We start from the raw sequence: 18,915 nt of genomic DNA, 5'->3' as shown, positions 1-18,915 counted from the left end.
AGTACTACAATTGGAGGGAAACTTCTTCTCCTCCTAAGTCTGGTTTCTAGGCTTCAATTCTAAAAATGCTTCCCAGGCTTTCTGAACATGCTTTCTATCAACTTACTACTGGTAACATTTCTTTATGGAGTATGCCTTGGTGCCCTCTTTGGAAGTCTATCCATGATTTTCTTATTCCTCAAAATTCAGGATTTATCTATCCTTCTTTGGTTAGTGATTTGTGGCTCCCAGGGCACAAAACTTGGAACCATCACTTAATTTTCAATCTGTTTCATCAAACTTTTGCTTCTCAGGTGGTTACTGTAGAAATTATTGATGATGACATAAATGATCTTCTATGCTGGCCTTTGGCCACTAATGGCATATGTTCTCCTAAATCTGCTTACAAGCTTTGTCTGCAGGAGATACACAACAATCCTATTGCAGCTCCAATGTAGGTTTCTTCAGATCTCAAAAAATTGCTTAAGATAGTTTGGCGTGATAAAGATTTATTGCCAAAGGTTCAAACTTTCGCTTGGAGGCTGTTGAGTAGAGCTTTGCCAACAGGTATGAGAGCGTGTATGTTTTCCGTACATATCTCTCAGATTTTCTCAAGATGTGACATGCAGGAGGATGAAATACATCTTTTTTTCCTTTGTGACTTTGCCAGAGCGGCCTGGTTCTCGAAACCCTGGTTTATTAGATCTCATGATTTAGTTCAAGGTCTCAATTATGTGCATTTGGCTATTGCTCGACTTCCTTCTTCTAATCACCCACATGCTTCTTTAAAGAATGTCCTCAATTTCTTATGGTGCATGTGCAAAATTAGGAATGACTTCCTATATTAGCGTAAGAAGCATCAACCTTATCAGGTTAATATTTTAGCTGCTGCCATGGATCATTCCTTGCAAAATGACTCTCTATTAAATTTGAACAATTCTAATAACCTGAACAACCAACATGAGTTGCAGATTTTGCCCCCTCAAGGTAATACTATTAATTTTGTTACGCTCCTAAAGGGTCCTAAAATCTACACTGATGCTGCTTTTAAAACTAAAAAAGCTCCAGGTTTTTACTTTGGTCAGACTCGGACAGGAATTGGAGTTTTCTTCTGTATTCCTTTATTACAAGGTGAACTAAACATACAGGTCCAAGCTTCAGCTCTTCCAACAACAACACCTCTCCAGGCAGAAGTTCTTGCGCTGGAATTTGCAGCTCATCTTGCCAGCGTTCTTCATATTCAACGTCCTGTCTTTTTAACAGATTGTCTTACGCTAGCTTCCGTGATTGCTTCCAGAAACTTATTGCATTCTGCTGCCCCTTGGAGTGCTACAAAAGATTTAGCTGCTATTCTCAATTTAACGTCTCATATGCAGGCGCAGATTTTTCATATTTCTAGGAATAACAATGGGGTGGCACATAATCTTGCTAAGCAGATTTATCAGAACATCTGTGCTCCACCTATGGAATGTTCCCATAATCCCCATAGAAATGCTCATTGTCCTGTTATTTCATCCTTGCAAAACACCGCTCTTTCAGGTTTCCATATTCATAAGGTGTATTGTTTCTAAGATCATGTGCTAAGTTGCAGATTTCAAGCACTATGGCTCTTCTTTTATTTCAAAGGATGTGATCAGGATGCCATCAATTTAAAAAGGACGAAGTCTCACAGATTCTTCTGGCGATCATGCGTCAAGGGATGATACAAGTGCTACCATTTCTTTTGAAGGGCTTTTGCTGTGTTTTCTTTTAGCCCTCTCTCTTTTCTTCTGTCCTTGCTGAGTTAGATGATGTTCATCTGGTTGATCTTCATTCAACCTACCTATGCTTCCCCCTCCAGCTACTCTGTTCTGGCTGTTCTCCTCTTCTGATTTTTAGGCCATTGTAATATCTCATGTACTATGATCAATGCTGGAAATGAAATTTGGGCACCTTCTGGGTGCCTTGCTTTGTTCAAACAAAAAAAACTCCCAAGCAACGCCCGGTCCCTCCCTCCCTTGAATGCCTCCGCGCGCGTGGAACACGACTCGCTAGTCGCTACGCCCAATTTGCCTGTGGGCGCGCGGTTGCTCAGACAAGATAAGGTAGGCCTGCAGTGCAGTGCATGTCCATCAGCCAACGCAATGTTGCCGGAGACTTTTCTCAAAACGTCAGCACTCTCGGCCTCTGCATTTGGACAATGCATACATCCATTTTATTAATTATTGACACAAGACATTACAAAGTCATACAACAGTAAGACTAAAGCCACCGTCCATGCAACATCTGTCGCTACTCCTATCCAGTTGATGAAGGGACGCTGATAGTCTGGGCCTAATTACAAATAGACCTCGCAGCCAAACCTAACATCTAAGACCTGAGGTCCCTACCAGGACGCCTGCCGGGTATGGGCACCCACCATTCTGGCATGCTCCTCAACCAGGACGTCTGCCGGGTATTGAGGCCGCCGCAACCACCAATCCATCTTCAGAGTTGTACTGTTGTATTTACCTTGCCCGGTCTAGCTGCCGCCGACGCTAGCACGACGCCAGACAGCATCACCCTCCTGCACGGGACCATCTCCGCGCATCGGGCGCCGAGTCTCCACTGTGCCACGCCGCCGAGATCCGCCGTCATCAATGGGCAAGATGAAACACCGCTCCTCCTCTTGTCCCCTCCAACCAACACTTGCTCCAAAATGATGACCCCAGGAGGAAGAACGACACCGAAGCTGCCGTCATCGTCTGATTCGGTAGACCCAGATCTAGGGTTTCCCCGGAACTTCCGGATCCGGTTGACATGACCTACAACTACGATGCCTCAAGAAGGGGACGACGTCCGAGATGTCGCCATTGTCCGCCAAGACTACAGTCAGGCGCGATTTTCACCCGAGGCCATGTCGTCCCAATCTCGCGGTTGGCTGGAACCGTGCGGAACCTCGCCACGAAGACGTACGTCGCCGTCTGTACTCCGGCAGAGATCCGGCATCTCCTCACCGGCCCCTCCATGCGCCGCCGGTCGGCAGAAGGCCTTCCCGCCGCGGATCCGATCGGGGCGTTGGATCCGCAGTCACCGCCTTCACCATCACCGACCAGAACAGCCCACCCTCCGGATGGGGCGCTACCACCGTCACCGTCCATCTCAGGGCCACCGCTCCGCCAGCTATAGTGCTTCGGCCACCACCGCACGGCCTGGGGTCGCCGCCCCATCCGCCGTCTTCGGATCGCACGAGAGGAGCCGCCTGCTGCCTCAGATGAGATCCACAACATCCACCTGCGACGACCGGCCAGGCCCAACGCAGCCACCACCTCGCGACACGCAGGCCGCCACCGCCGCGCCGCGCACGCCGCCGCCGCTCTCTGGTGATGGGTGAGGCGGAGTCGCACTCTCTGGCACCGCTACGGGTGACCAGCAACCCTGGCGCTGCAACCGCGCCGTGGTGGACGTGTCGGCTCCGACCATGACGGATCCATCATCGACCTGCCATCGATTGGCGTGCAAGCCACCGGCTGCGATGAGGAAGAGCAGGGCTTGCGAGACGACGGCGCCTCAAGTCTCGTGAGTCGGTCCTTGTCCCATGTTCTACTTTACGCCGCCGGTGATTTTCACCTCCACTCTGAGGGGCTCAACCGGCTGCTAGACATGAATACAGTGAGAAAAACAAGGACTGTCGCCGATGTAAATTTAGACTAATTTTGCGTTGCATGTAATCATATGAACTTAATAATTTTAAAATGAAGTAGCTGGTTGTGTCAAATATTGTTTATGGATTGACCGTCACTGTCGGCGATGCGTCCGGGCACGCCGGTGCACTGTTTCTGTTTGTGAATATGCCCGGACGCGTCCACGGACGTTTGAGCATGGGAGTTCGTGAATATGCCCGGACGCGTCCATGGATGTTCAAAGTTCAAACTGTGTAATGCTGGACAGGGGACTGCCACGGTCCAAAAGGGGAGAAGGACATGTGCGTGGTCGGAGGCATAAACAACTACACCGCCGCATTCCAAGACTCCTCAAGCCCGAGTAAGCATGTGTACTTGTTGAAACCTACTGATAGGGCGGCGCACAACAACTTAGTTACTCCTGCCTGACTGCTTGGTATGGTCATTCAGATAACCGGACGGAGAGCCTGCTGTTCGCCTGTTCCTGGCGCACTTCCTCGGCGACGTCCACCAGCCCATGCACCGCCGACCTCGGCGGCAACACCATCCTCGTCACCTGGTACAGCACAGCCAAGACCAACCTTCACAAGGTACGTCTGCACTCCGCAGTACAGCATGGGTGCATAACATGGAGACTTGGACCCAATCACTGCTCTTCTCTGTCCGTTCCTCTGTCTAACGCATCATGGCTTTCAGGTGTGGGATGACAAGGTCATCCAGACGGCCTAGAGCAAGTTCTACTTCTACAAGGACGACCTGCGCACCATGATCGACCCCATCAAGCTCAACCTTACTGTAAGTCTGTCTGTAAGCTAATAGTATTTCATTTCAGGCTTCAAAAGCTGTCAATTTCTGACGATCCGGAATTGTATGCAGTTTCCATGAATGTAGATTATCATGATGAGAGCTTAATTACTTGTCAGCACTTAAGGCCAATGCTGAAGCCTTACATACAGACTTAGAAGGTACTCCACGTACACCGGTACGCCGAGGAGAGCGCGGAGCTGTCAGTGCCCGGCGTACGTGGGTGTTGAGCAATACTCCAACTTAGAAGGTACTCCAGGTCAACCTCACATAATGACCGATTTACTGTGTGATACTTATGATCCTCTTGGGATTGAACTGCATGTATGTATGCAGACGAATATTTCTTCTTGGCGATGCCAGTTGTTGAGAAGAGGATTGCCCAGGGAGGCGTGAGGCTGGCGGCCATCCTCAACCAGATCTTCACTCAGAAGAACAACAGCAGGCTGCAGAGCCTTTGAAGTCTGACAGAAATTAAGCAAGCAATACATTGACGGGGCCTGCGCTAGCTATGAACTAGTCGCAGAATAAGATAAAAATCATAAAACTTTTCTTGGCCATGTATGTTAGCTTCATCAGATCACAAATCACGGTTATTGACATGTAGTCTTAATTAATCAGTACATACGGCTGTTGTCAGGCCCAGTGTTTTGTTTTGCTGAAGGTGATGAAAATAATTGGTACGTGGCAGAGGTGACAACGATTGAAGCAGCCATGCATTGTTGTGTTCCACGCTTGCAAAGCGCAAACACAACGCAAGGGGTCTAGCTAGCTACTGGTTGGCGTATTTGATAAAAAGATACCACAATTGGGTTGGTGTCCCACAGAACTACAATTTTTAAACTTTAACCAAAACTATCACTTTTTTCGTAATTCATCCTGAAAAACTATAACTTTCGGTTGATGACCGTTTTGCCGAAAAAGGGTTTCCCCCCGCTTTGTATACAAAGCAACCAACCAAGCCGTACAAGGATAGGTGTTGGGGCGGAAGCAGCACAGTCACGCCCAAAAGAAACGATAGAGAAAGAGTAAAAGAAACAAATGCCGACAACGGCGGATCAACGAAAACGAAGAAGCCTCGCGAACGCTGCGCCCACCGGGATCTTCCACTAGGCTCCAAGACTCCGAAGCGCCGGCACCTATCAACACCTCCAAGAAGGATCGCGACGATGACGACGCTGCTGCCAAGGGTTTCCCCCGGTACACGACGAGGCGAGAGGAAGGGTAGCCCCCGACGCCCCCCCGGAAGGTTAGGAGGCACCCACAGGCGCCACCGCGCCGGTGTCGGCCAAGCCGACAGGGGTTTCCCCCGATCCCAACCCGCACCTCGGGCGCTCCAGAGCCAGCCACCAAACCAACCACCACCCAGCGCCAACACGGTCAAGAGGCCCCCACGCCGTCTCACCACGACACCGCGAAGTGAGGACAACACGGCGAAGAATCAGAGCCGGGACTAGGGCAGCAGCACCGTCGGCACGCGGGAGGGCCCCACCTCCACCGTCAGCGACGGTAGCCGTCCGGACGCAATAGCAGGAGCACATCAGGCCCGTAGGCCCACAGGCCCGGCCGAGCCCTCATGGGCCCGTAAAGCTCCCGCCCTCGCGCTGCTGCCGGCACGCCATCGACGCCGCCGCCCACATCCGAGCCGCTCCTCCTCCACACCGAGCCGCAGACAGCAAGGCCACGCCGGCGCCGGCCCGCTAGGACCCAGATGGGGCCCTAAGGGCCCAGATCTGGGCCGGGGCCGCGCCGCCGGCCACCAGCACCACCAGGCCACCCCGCCGCCAAGAGGCAGCGCCACCACCGCGCCGGCCGCCGGCCCCTGCCACCAGGACGCCGGACCACCGCCCGCCGAGCTGCACCCGCCGCCGAGCCCTGCCCCGGGAAGGGCGCTGCGACCGTTTTAGATGTTTTAAACAGAAAACTTACATTTGTGGCCCACATGTGAGGCCCACGTGTCGCTGATGGCTAACGGACGGCACCTGACAGTCGTTAGCGCCGTGGCTGGCTATGACCTAGTCCAACCACGTCAAAGCGGCCGGCTGGCTCAATCTCCCCCTCCATCGCTTACTCTCCCGAGCTCATTCTCTGCTTCTCTCCTCTCCTCTTTTTCTCCTCACAACAACGAGAGCTCTGACGACGACATGAGTGACTTTAGAAGCATGCAGATGGAGCATTTTGTAAGTAATTTCTCTGCTAGTGTTAGTATTATGGTATGAAGATATTTGGGATTTCTTTGATTTGAGGCATTATCTGTCAATTCACTTAAAATTTTGTGGTGATGTTGTTGAAGCAAACTCTTCACAGGGTGGTGGAGCTAAGTTGGTCTGGTGTTGTTGAATCTGAGCCTAACTGCATCCTGCACAGGCAGAGGCCTGGCAAATTTGTTGCTTTTGAAGGCACTGACATTGAAAGGAGATACATAAGATATGCTACTGAGGTAATAAACAAAGTGTTCATGGCTCTGTTTTATTCATTTTGTGCTATGTAGTGAAAACAGAGCACTGTTTAGTTACTCTTCTTGTGAATGTTGCTTAAGTGGAACAACATTGCTATGTATGAATTCTGTAATTGTATTATAGAGCACTTACAAACAAATCACTTGAAATTAGATGCAGTTAACATATGAATGTAACTGACAAAAAATGCCATTGTGGTGTTGTGTAGTGGTAGATGCTCCTTGGCCTCGGATCCTACAGAAGTGCCTAACCAAGATATGGGATATGTATCATGAACAGAATCTTGGAGGACAATGAAGCTCATCACTGAGAGGTAGCAAAACTTAAGAAGGAGCTTGATCAGCTGGGCAATCAGTACAACCAGCTTGTGAATGATGTATCCACGGCGTTGCTAGAGCCGCATATGCCGTTAGAGCTCTGGCAGCTTCTCCATGGCGGCGACTTAAGCCTGGCATCTTCGTTCACTATAAATTGGCTCCTCCCAAGCTGCTCTCTCGATCCACACCTCCTCCATTGGGCACAAATAGACCGAAGCCAAGCGGGGCAAGGCCAGGAGGGCCTCCTGCCCCGGATCCTTGCTGGAGTTCCGCCGCGAATCCCCACGGTCATGACTCAACTCTGGCCCTCCTCCGCCTCTACAACCTCTTCGGGCAAGTTCATCTTGAGCTCCTGAGCACGCCTAGGTGGCTGGTTTGTCGGATTGACGCCAGGAACGCCAACTCTGATGAGCTCCGCCGCCTGCCTTCTCCGGAGACAAAGCCCGCCTCGTTCTCCGTCCACCTTGGGCAGAGCTGTGGTACGTGTGTATTCCCCGTGCTCCCTTGGATCCATTCTGTTAGATTATGTATAGCTTCTGTACCTATGTACGTATATGATACATATTGTAACACAACCATTATATATAATGAGATAAGCCACCCCTAGAGGGTTGTGCTGGTTCCCCAAAACTTATTGTCTTACATGGTATCACGCTAGGTTACGATCGCTTCCGCTTCTAAACCCTAATACCCGCACCGCCGCCGCAGCCGCCGCCGCCTTCACCGCCGCCGCCGCGCCACCGATCGCGCCGCCGCCATGTCGAGCGCCGCCACCACCGGTTCCACTGCTGCGGGCTTCCTCCCGGCCTCTCTTGCGGCTCTGCTCAACCTCCCGCTCGATGCCGTCTCTGTTCCGGCTCCGATCGGGACAAGGAGCATCGGCTCCGTCTTCTCCACGCCGCCGGCGCCCTCGCTTGGGCGTGACCTCGTGGTCCACACCGCGGCGCCGCCGTCCGCTGCGGACTCCGCAGGCGTCGTCCCGCCGCTCCTGCCGCAAGCGGATCACACTGCCCCGCTGGCGGGGTTGGCGGCGTCCGCCCCGGCCGCGGGCCTTGCGGCGTTCGCACCGGCCGCGAGCTTTGCGGCGCCCGCCCTGGCTGCGGTCCCGCCTCCTCCCGCATCGGCTTCGGTGCCTCCGGCTGCCTCCATGGTGTTTGCATCCCAGGCAGCCTCCTCGATGGGATTGTCTTCGCCGCCGCCATTTCACTTCGGTCATCTCATCACCATCAAGCTCTCCGCCGACAACTACATCTTCTGGCGTGCGCATGTTCTCCCGCTCTTGGGGAGTCACTACCTGCTAGGCTACGTCGACGGATCGCTTCCCTGCCCACCCGCGCTGGTAGACAGCGTGCACGGTCCGGTCTACAATCCGGCCCATCGCGTCTGGACGGGGCAGGACCAGGCGAACCTCTCCTCCATCCAGGGGTCGCTCTCGCCGGCAGTTGCCGGCCTTGTTGTCTTCGCGAAGACGTCTCATGAGGCCTGGACCATCCTTGAGCGCACCTTTGCAGCGCAGTCCCAGGCTCGTGTCTCTGCACTCCGTCGTCAGCTTGGAGAGTGTCAGAAGTTTGACTCCACTGCCACTGAGTTCTACAACAAGGTCAAGGGCCTCGCCGACACATTGGCCTCCATTGGACAGCCCCTCACCGACTCCGAGTTCAACTCGTTTATTGTCAATGGTCTTGATGAGGAGTATGATGCCTTAGTCGAGATCATCAACGAGCGGGGCAACTCGACACCCATGCTGGCACACGAGGTTTTCTCTCGGCTCCTTCTCACTGAGCAACGGGTCGAGACTCGCCGCACCAGGGGCACTGGCTCCCTCTCGGCCAACGCCGCCACCAAGGGTGGCCGCTCTTCTTCATCACCCCGGTCTCCCTTGGGGCTGCCACCGTCGCCCGCCTCAGCCCCCCCACCTACTGCGACCTTACCGGGGGCTGGCGGTCCACGTGTGTGTCAGCTTTGTGGCCGCGATGGGCACTGGGCCTCCAAGTGTCATAAGCGCTTCCAGCGAAGCTTCCTTGGTCTTGGCAATGACGGCAAAGATACACGCAACAATGCCCGTCAGGTCGCCATGGCTGATCGTCCCGCGCCGCAGAAGCAACAGGGACACACTCAGTCCTACTCCATCGATCCACACTGGTACATGGACTCTGGGGCGACAGAGCATCTAACCAGCGAGATGGGGAAGCTTCACACTCGTGAACCCTATCATGGCTCCGACAAGATCCACACCGCCAATGGAGCAGGTATGCACATCTCTCATATTGGTCAAGCATCTCTTCTCACTAGACATGCCAATAGGAGTCTTCAGCTTCGCAATGTTCTTCGAGTTCCATCTGTGACCCGTAATCTTCTTTCAGTTCCTACACTCACACGTGATAATAATGTGCTTTGTGAATTTCACCCTTTTGATCTTTTTATTAAGGATCGGGGCACGAGGGACATTCTTCTTAGTGGGCGGTTGTGCCAGGGCCTCTACCATCTGGAGCATCCTGGTGTCGCTCGTGTTTTCAGTGGAGTTCGGGTCTCTCCGTCATAGTGGCATGCTCGTCTTGGTCACCCGGCCACACCTATTGTCCTTCATATTTTGCGTCGTCATGAGCTTCCTAGTTTGTCTAGTCATAAAGATGTAGCAGTGTGTGATGCTTGTCAGCAGGGGAAGAGTCATCAACTTCCTTTTTCGGAGTCCAGTCGTGAGGTGAAACATCCTTTAGAACTTGTGTTTTCAGATGTATGGGGTCCTGCTCAGACTTCTGTCAGTGGTCATAATTACTATATCAGTTTCGTTGATGCTTATAGTCGCTTTACCTGGCTTTACCTTATTAAACGCAAATCTGATGTGTTTGATATTTTTGTTCAGTTTCAAAAACATGTTGAACGTCTTCTCAAGCACAAAATTGTTCATGTCCAGTCAGACTGGGGGGGCGAGTATCGCAACCTCAACTCTTTCTTTCAGTCGCTTGGGATAGCTCATCGTTTAGCATGTCCACATACACATCAGCAGAATGGTTCAGTCGAACATAAGCATCGTCATATTGTTGAAGCTGGTCTTACTCTTTTGGCCCATGCATCTGTTCCGTTTCGGTTTTGGAGTGATGCTTTCACCACTGCATGCTTTCTCATCAACCGTACTCCTACTCGTGTTTTAAACATGAAGACTCCCATTGAGGTTCTCCTTAATGAACAACCTGATTATACCTTTCTCAAGGTATTTGGGTGTGCTTGCTGGCCGCATCTTCGTCCATATAACAAGCGCAAGCTTGAGTTTCGTTCTAAGAAGTGTGTTTTTCTTGGCTATAGCTCTCTTCATAAAGGTTACAAATGTCTTCATGTTCCCACTAATCGTGTCTATATATCTCGGGACGTCGTGTTTGATGAGCATGTTTTTCCCTTTGCCAACCTTCCTGTGTCCACTATCGAACCACCATCCCTGCATTCATCCTCTGTTACTTCTGACCAATTTGATGATGTTGCATACTCTCCTTTGCTGTTACCTAACCATGGTGCAGGAACCGGACGTGGAGCTCGTTTGGAGCTGTTGGAGGATTCACCATCATCATCGTCGTCTTCTGGTGGGCACGTCGATCGCCCTATGTTGCATGGCATCGATTCACGTGCCCATGCATGGTCACCCGACGAGCCCGTCGCGCCGAGCATCTCCACTGCTCGGTCCGTTTCGCCAGCGGCCGCCGAGTCGCCCGCGGCTCGGCCCGTCACGCCGTCTTCGCCTGCGGCTCGGCCCGTCACGCCGTCTTCGCCCGCGGCTCGGGTCCTCACGTCGCCTTCATCAGCGGATCGGCCCGCGACACCGGCCACGCCACGGCCCACTATGCCGAGCTCGCCATCGGCCCGGTCTGTGATGCCGGAGTCGCCAGCTGCTTCGTCTGCTCTGCCGGTTTCGCCGGTGGGTCGGCCTTCTTCGCCAACCGAGTCCGAGGCTACCGTGACTGGCTCCTCGTCACCGGCTGACTCGTCAACGTCGCCGTCCTCCAGCCCGTTGCAGGCTGCTCCGTCGACCTCGGTGGTTCCTGTGTCCCGACCACATACACGCAGTCGCAGTGGCATTTTCAAACCTAAGGAATGTAAGGATGGTACGGTTGCTTGGTTGGCTGCTTGTTTGGCTGCTGATGTTGCGGATCCATCTTCTGAGCCTCGCTCATATCAGGCTGCCCTGCGCATTCCACATTGGCGAGAGGCTATGGAGCAGGAGTTTCATGCTCTTCTTCGTAACAAGACATGGACTCTCGTTCCTCCACCACCACGGGTAAATGTTATTGACTCAAAATGGGTATTCAAAGTGAAGAAGCATTCGGATGGATCTATTGAGCGTTACAAAGCGCGACTTGTTGCTCGCGGTTTTCGGCAGCGTCATGGTCTTGACTATGAGGACACCTTCAGTCCTGTCGTCAAGCCTACCACTATTCGGCTTCTTGTCTCCATTGCTGTTTCTCGTGGTTGGTCACTTCGTCAACTTGATGTGCAGAATGCTTTTCTACATGGATTTTTGGAGGAAGAGGTTTATATGAAACAGCCGCCTGGTTTCTCTGATCCTGATCGTCCTGACTATATCTGTCGTCTTTCCAAAGCACTATATGGTTTGAAGCAAGCTCCTCGTGCCTGGCATGCCCGCCTTGCCTCTGCCCTTCGTGCTCATGGGTTTGTGCCGTCTACTGCTGACACTTCGTTATTTCTTCTACAGAAGCCAGAAGTCACTATGTATCTTTTGGTATATGTCGATGATATTATCCTTGTCAGCTCTTCTCAGTATGCTGCTGATGCTCTTGTCTGCTCTCTTGGTGCTGATTTTGCGGTCAAAGATCTTGGGAAGCTTCACTACTTTTTTGGAGTTGAGGTCACTTCTCGTGCTACTGGTCTTGTCCTTACGCAGAAGAAGTACTCCTTGGAGTTGTTACAGAGAGTTGGCATGCTGAAGTGCAAACCGACCACCACACCCATGTCGTCTACCGACAAGATAACAACTGTTGATGGTGAGCTTTTGTCTCCTGCGGATGCCACAGAGTACAGGAGCATTGTTGGTGGACTTCAGTACTTGACGATCACGAGACCAGATATCTCTTATGCTGTTAACAGGGTTTGTCAGTATCTTCAGGCTCCGAGAGATACTCATTGGGCTGCTGTTAAACGCATTCTTCGTTATGTTCAGTTCACCCTGACATTTGGTATGCATATTCGGCCGACTTCCTCTCGGGTCCTTTCGGCCTTCTCTGATGCAGATTGGGCTGGTAGCCCAGATGACAGGCGATCCACGGGGGGTTATGCAGTATTCTTTGGCTCTAATTTGATCGCCTGGAGTGCTCGGAAACAGGCTACTGTGTCACGTAGCAGTACTGAAGCTGAGTACAAGGCTGTGGCTAATGCTACTGCAGAGATTATTTGGGTGCAGTCTTTGCTTCAGGAGTTGGGTTTGTCTCAACCACAGCCTCCTATTCTTTGGTGTGATAACATCGGTGCTACATACCTTTCTGCAAATCCAGTATTTCATGCCCGAATGAAACACATTGAAGTTGACTATCACTTTGTACGGGAACGTGTATCACAGAAGCAACTCCAGATCAAGTTTATCTCATCTAAGGATCAACTTGCAGACATCTTCACTAAGCCTTTACCGCTGCCACAGTTTGAGGCTTGTAGGCGCAATCTTACCCTTCTCGGTTCTTTAGAAAGTGGCTAAGATTGAGGGAGGGTGTTAGACTATGTATAGCTTCTGTACCTATGTACGTATATGGTACATATTGTAACACAACCATTATATATAATGAGATAAGCCACCCCTAGAGGGTTGTGCTGGTTCCCCAAAACTTATTGTCTTACACATTCCATCCATCGCTGGTGATCGTCATGGCCTCCTCACCGGAGACCCACTGCCGGCAATGCCGCTCCCCATCGCTCTCTCTGTTAAACCTGACGATGGTCCCCACCCGTCAGCCTCTCTTGTCCCTCCAATGTGTTTTCTAGTGGAGGTGCCCGCGAAGAATACACCTGCAACATGGCCCTCTCTAGAAATTTGATTTAATTCATGTAAATTGAACTTTTGGCCAGAACTTTGACCACCTCTCGCTTCTAAACTATAAGTCCAAATGAGTTGAAACTTTTTTTCTATAGTTTTGTACTGAGCTATTCTTGTTGCTGGTAAAATTTGATATTTTTCCTTGCTGTCTAGAATTTCTGGCAACAGAAAATGTTTCATGTGACATTTTCTTTTTGTCATTTATATTATTTTTAGAAGAAATATGGAAGAAGACTAGGAGTATTGTGACACTCCTCTAGACTAAGGCAAGCCATGTCATCCACTTGCATGATGGCATCGCAATTGCCATGGTTCCTACTTGAATATTTGCATAATAGTTGGTCATTTAATCATTTTCAGATGCTATGAATACGTTTGTGAATCCGTCATCACTATGCCATCCTCATTTGCATCCAGTGGACTAAATGATTCATTGTTAATGCTAAGATTCATATGTTAAATCTTTGTATTACTCATCCATGCTAGTATTGATATTATGCTCGTATGCATTGCATCAAGTTTTTTACTGTGGTTCCGATCATCGAGTCATAGTGCCACCGAATCGAGCTCACTAGTGCAGCCACATTTTCCTAGATGGGGAGGCCCTAATTCGATCTATTGTTATGCCTCTTGCCAGTACCTCCAACGAGGAAAGATTATATGTGCGTGCTTGATGGAAATATGCCCTAGAGGCAATAATAAAATGGTTATTACTATATTCCTTCATCATGATAAAGGTTTATTATTCATGCTGGAATTGTATTGACCGAAAACTTAAATACATGTGTGGATACATAAACAAATACTGTGTCCCTAGTGAGCCTCTACTAGACTAGCTCGTTGATCAAAGATGGTTAAGGTTTCCTAACCATAGACATGAGTTCTCATTTGATAACGGGATCACATCATTAGGAGAATGATGTGATGGATAAGACCCAACCATTAGCATAGCATATGATCGTTCGGTTTATTGCTACTTCTTTCTTAATTACAAATACATGTTCCTTCGACCATGAGATCATGCAACTCTCGGATACCGGAGGAATACCTTGTTGAAGGGAATGTTGCATGGAAAACAAAAAAAATTCTACGCACACGCAAGATCTATTCATGAAGATGCATAGCAACAAGGGGAAAGTGTGTGTCTACGTACCCTCGTAGACCGTAAGCGGAAGCGTTTGACAACGCGGTTGATGTAGTCAAACTTTATTCATGATCCAACCGATCGCGTACCGAACGTACGACACCTCGGCGATCAGCACACGTTCAGCTCGGTGACGTTCGCGCCTTCTTGATCTAGCAAGATGACGAGGTAGTGGATGAGTTCCGGCATCACGACGGCATGGTGACGGTGATGGTGAAGTTATCTCCGCAGGGCTTCACCTAAGCACTACGAAAATATGACCGGGGTGTAAACGATGGAGGGGGGATGCCGCACACGACTAAGCAATTGTCTGTGGTGTGCTAGGCGCCCCCCCTCCCACATATATATAGGTGGGAGGGAGAGGGGAGAGGACAAGGGGCGCCCCAAGTAGGACCGAATCCTACTTGGGCTCATGCCCTTGGTCGCACCCCCTTCCTTATTTGTCGGAGGGGGGAAGGAAAGGGGGGAGAGGGAAGGAAGGGGGAGGCCAAATCCCCCTTTTCCTTTCTCCCATGGGTTAGCTGCCTTGGGGGGCGCACCAGCCCCCTGTGGTCAGGTGTTCTCCCCTCTAATGGCCCAATAGGCCCATCACCCTTCCGGGGTTGCCCGGTACCCCCACCGGTACTCTGATGATCACCCGGTACACTTCGAAACACTTCCGGTGTCCGAATATCATTGTCCTATATATCAATCTTTACCTCTCTACCATTTTGCTCCTCGTCATGTCTGTGATCTCATCCAGGACTCCAAACAACATTCGGTCACCAAATCATATTACTCATATACCACTATATCGTCAACGAACGTTAACCGTGCGGACCCTACGGGTTCGAGAACTATTTAGACATGACTGAGACAACTCTCCGGTCAATAACCAATAGCGGAACCTGGATGCCCATATCGGATCCTACATATTTTATTAAGATCTTTATCGATCGAATCGTAATGACAATATACGTAATTCCCTTTGTCTATCGGAATGTTACTTGCCCGAGATTCGGTCATCGGTATCTTCATACCTAGTTCAATCTCGTTACCGGCAAGTCTCTTTACTCGTTCTGTAATACATCACCTTGCGACTAACTCCTTATTCATTTGCTTGCAAGCTTATGATGTGTATTACCGAGAGGGCCCAGAGATACCTCTCCGATACTCAAAGTGAAAAATCCTAATCTCGATATATGCCAACTCAACAAACACCTTCGGAGATACCTGTAGAGCATCTTTATGATCACCCAGTTACATTGTGACGTTTGATAGCACATAAGGTATTCCTCCGGTATCCAGGAGTTGCATAATCTCGTAGTCGCAGGAATAAGTATTTGACATGAAGGAAGTAATAGCAGTAAACTAAATGATCATTATGCTAAGCTAACAGGTGGGTCTTGTCCATCACATCATTCTCCTAATGATGTGATCCTGTTATCAAATGACAACACATGTCCATGGTTAGGAAACCTTAACCATCTTTGATCAACGAGCTAGTCTAGTAGAGGCTTAATAGGGACACGATATTTGTTTATGTATTTACACATGTATTTAAGTTTCCAATCAATACAATGCTAGCATGAATAATAAACCTTTATCTTGAATAAGGAAATATAAAATAACAACGTTATTATTGCCTCTAGGGCATATTTCCTTCAGTCTCCCACTTGCCCTAGAGTCGATAATCTAGTTCACATCGCCATGTGATTTAACACCAATAGTTCACATCATCATGTGATGAACACCCATTGTTCACATCGCTATGTGACCAACACCCAAAGGATTTACTAGAGTTAATAATCTAGTTCACATAACCATGTGATTAACACCCAAAGAGTACTAAGGTGTGATCATGTTTTGCTTGTGAGAGAGGTTTACTCAATTGGTCTGCCATATTCAGATCCGTATGTATTTTGCAAATTTCTATGTCTACAATGCCCTGTATAGAGCTACTCTACCTAATTGTTCCCACTTTCAATATGTATCCAGATTGAGACTCAGAGTTATTTGAATCAGTGTCAAAGCTTGCATCGACGTAACCCTTTATGACGAACTCTTTATTACCTCCATAACCGATAAATATTTCCTTAGTCCTCTAAGGATAATTTTTGACCGCTGTCCAGTGATCTACTCCTGAATCACTATTGTACCCCTTTGCCAAACTCAGGCAAGGTACACAATAGGTCTGGTACACATCATGACATACTTTATAGAACCTATGGCTGAGGCATAGGGAATGACTTTCATTCTCTCTCTTTCTTCTGCCGTGGTCGGGATTTGAGTCTTACTCAACTTCATACCTTGCAACACAGACAAGAGCCTTTCTTTGACTGATCTATTTTGAACTTCTTCAAAATTTTCCCAAGGTATATATTTTGTGAAAGTCCTATTAAGCGTCTCGTTCTATCCCTATAGATCCCGATGCCCAATAAGTAAGTAGCTTCACTGAGGTCTTTCGTTGAAAAATTCTGATTCAAGTATCCTTTTATGCTATCCAAAACTTCTATATCATTTTCAATCAACAATATGTCATCCACATATAATATCAGAAATGCTACAGATCTCCCACTCGCTTTCTTGTAAAAACAGGCTTCATCATAAGTCTGTATAAAATCATATACTTTGATCACCTCATCAAAGCGTATATTCCAACTCCGAGATGCTTGCACCAATCCATAGATGGATCACTGAAGTTTGCACATTTTGTTAGCACCTTTAGGATCAACAAAACCTTTTGGTTGTATCATATACAACTCTTCTTTAAGAAATCCATTAAGGAATGCAATTTTCATTTCCATTTGCCAGATTTCTGGATCATAAAATGCGGCAATTGCTAACATGATTCAGACGGACTTAAGCATCACTACGGGTGAGAAAGTCTCATCGTAGTCAATGCCTTGAACTTGTCGAAAACCTTTTGCGACAAGTCAAGCTTTGTGGACAATAAAATTACCATCAACGTCACTCTTCTTCTTGAAGATCCATTTATTTTCTATGGCTTGCCAATCATCGGGCAAGTCCACCAAAGTCTACACTTTGTTCTCATATATGGATCCTATCTCCGATTTCATGGCCTCTAGCCATCTGTCGGAATCTGGGCTCATCATAGCTTCTTCATAGTTCGTAGATTCTCTTTGGTCTAGTAACATGACTTTCAGGATAGGATTACCGTACCACTCTAGTATAGATCATCCTCTGGTCGACCTACGAAGTTCAGTAGTAACTTGATCTGAAGTTTCATGATCATTATCATTAGCTTCCTCTCTAGTTGGTGTAGGCATCACGGGAACGATTTCTCTGATGTGTTACTTGCCAATTCGAGAGGAGTTACAATTACCTCATCAAGTTCTACTTTCCTCCCACTCACTTCTTTCGAGAGAAACTGCTTCTCTAGAAAGGACCCATTCTTAGCAACAAATATCTTGCCTTCGGATATGTGGTAGAAGGTGTACCCAATTGTTTCCTTAGGGTATCTATGAAGGTGCACTTCTCTGATTTGAGTTCGAGCTTATCAGGCTGAAGCCTTTTGACATAAGTGTCGCAACCCTAAACTTTAAGAAATGACAGCTTAGGTTTCTTGTCAAACCACACTTCATACAGTGTCGTCTCAACATATTTAGATGGTGCCCTATTTAACGTGAATGCGGCTGTCTCTAATGCATAACCCCAAAACGATAGTGGTAAATCGGTAAGAGATATCATAGAACGCACCATATCTAATAAATTACGGTTACGACGTTCGGACATACCATTACGTTGTGGTGTTCCAGGTGGCGTGAGTTGAAACTATTCCACATTGTTTTAAATGAAGGCCAAACTCGTAACTCAAATATTCGCCTCCACAATCAGATCGTAGAAACTTTATTTTCTTGTTACGATGATTCTCCACTTAACTCTGAAATTCTTTAAACTTTTTAAATCTTTCAGACTTGTGTTTCATTAAGTAGATATACCCATACCTACTCAATGTTGGGTGACGTTGCATGGAAAACAAAAAAAATTCTACGCACACAGAATGATATATCCATGGAGATGCGCATAGTAACGAGGGGGAGAGTGTGTCTACGTACCCTTGTAGACCGTAAGCGGAAGTATTTCACAACGCGGTTGATGTCGTCGAACTTTCTTCACGATCCACCTATCGAGTACCGAACGTACGACACCTCCAAGTTCTGCACACGTTCAGCTCGGTGACGTCTCTCGCCTTATTGATCCAGCAAGATATTGAGGTAGTAGATGAGTTCGGTCAGCATGACAGCATGGCGACGGTGATGGTGAAGTGATCTCCGCAGGGCTTCGCCTAAGCACTACGAAAATTTGACTGGGGGAGTAAACGGTGGAGGGGGGTGCCGCGCGGCTAGGCAATTATATGGGTGTGCTAGGCGTCCCCCTCCCACATATATATAGGTGGGGAGAGGAGGGAGAAACCAGCAGGGCACCCCAAGTAGGTTGAATCCTACTTGGGGTCCTCCCAAGTGGCGCGCCCCCCTGCTATATTTGTCGGAGGGGGAAGGAAAGATGGGGAAGGAGGAAGGAAGGGGGAATGATATGT

General features: G+C 49.0%; 1 pseudogene; it reads left to right on the top strand.

Moving 5' to 3' along the window:
• The first annotated feature begins 3,070 nt into the window (after positions 1–3,070).
• LOC119361306 lies at positions 3,071–4,885 on the top strand (annotated as a pseudogene).
• Positions 4,886–18,915: the final 14,030 nt, after the last annotated feature.

This window comes from Triticum dicoccoides, chromosome 2B (genome assembly GCF_002162155.2).
Source record: "Triticum dicoccoides isolate Atlit2015 ecotype Zavitan chromosome 2B, WEW_v2.0, whole genome shotgun sequence".
NCBI classification, from domain to species: domain Eukaryota; kingdom Viridiplantae; phylum Streptophyta; class Magnoliopsida; order Poales; family Poaceae; genus Triticum; species Triticum dicoccoides.
The sequence above is the reverse complement of the archived record's forward strand: the minus strand, read 5'-3'. Positions and strand labels throughout refer to the sequence as shown.